Raw genomic sequence first — 1,197 nt, forward strand, 5'->3', positions numbered from 1 at the left:
GGGGGGGTTTTTTGGGGGGGGGAAACCTTAAAACCACCCTCCCCTTACGAAGAATGCCCCAAATATTAAAGAACCAAAGAGTCAAGTATGGATCTTGGTGGGTTCGCGTCCCGGGGCCCCGGGGTTCAGCACCAGGCCCGTCGTACCGTTACTGCGGGGCAACAAACAAAAGAAATTTGGGAGGGTGAAGGAGGACCAAACGGTTGTTTGAAGTCATTAGAATGAACGGAAGACGAGGTCAGAAAGAATGTAGATTGGGGATAGCTCGAAACCCAACGCAGAGCTAAATGAGTTAGTGAACAGGGGCTGGCTGATCAAGTACAAGATTAGATCAAGAAGTGGTTTGGGAATGTGGAACAAAAAAATACTCAAGAGAAAAAAATGGCCTCAGGAGCGACATAATTTTCCCAGATGCAGCAAAAAAAAACAAACATGAGCCCCAGGAAGACGCAGGGACCAAACAATAACCCTAAAAGGGGATCCCTTTGAAACCCCTGATCAAAAAGGGGCCCCAAGAAGCTCTTCGTGGGACCCTAGAAGTGATTTCTAGAAGAGAAAAGGATTACCATCTTTTAAACCCGTGTGATAGAGCAAAGCGAGAACAGGGGTTGGGAAATGAAAATAAAAGCCCCAAGGGATTAAAAATTTCCCAACATTAAAGAACTAAAATTCTTTAATGTACGCACGGCAAAATGTTACCACAGAAAAATGGGAATTTAAAGAAGAGGAAAAAAGGGGGACCGAAGAACCATTCGGGAAAGGGTTAAACGATTTTGAAACATGAGAAAGGATCTCAGCAAAGAAAAAGAAATCCGAAGAGGAACATAAATTTAAAACCAAAGAGAAAAGAAAAATTAATAGAAAATACCCTTGAGGAGGAATGGCCTTTGTGCATTTCAGAATTTAACAGAAATTGGGTGGGTTTTAAAGATCAAGGATTGATGAGAGTGAAAACATTTAAAAAAAAATCAACAGTTTCATAACCCAGAAATTTTTCTATGAGACTCGGATGGAAAGAATAGAGGAGGGAAAAAGAACTTGACCCAAATTTGAAGCAACTACTTTCGGGAGAAAGATATGGTCAAAAGAGGTAAATTACAAAAACGGGTTTTTGGCTGAGCAAGTTCCGGGGTTCAGGGGGAATAGGGTCAGAAGGGATCAACACACCTGGAGGTATTAGAACGGAGTGAAAAGATG

This window comes from Penaeus monodon, chromosome 6 (genome assembly GCF_015228065.2).
Source record: "Penaeus monodon isolate SGIC_2016 chromosome 6, NSTDA_Pmon_1, whole genome shotgun sequence".
In the NCBI taxonomy this organism is placed as follows: Eukaryota; Metazoa; Arthropoda; class Malacostraca; order Decapoda; family Penaeidae; genus Penaeus; species Penaeus monodon.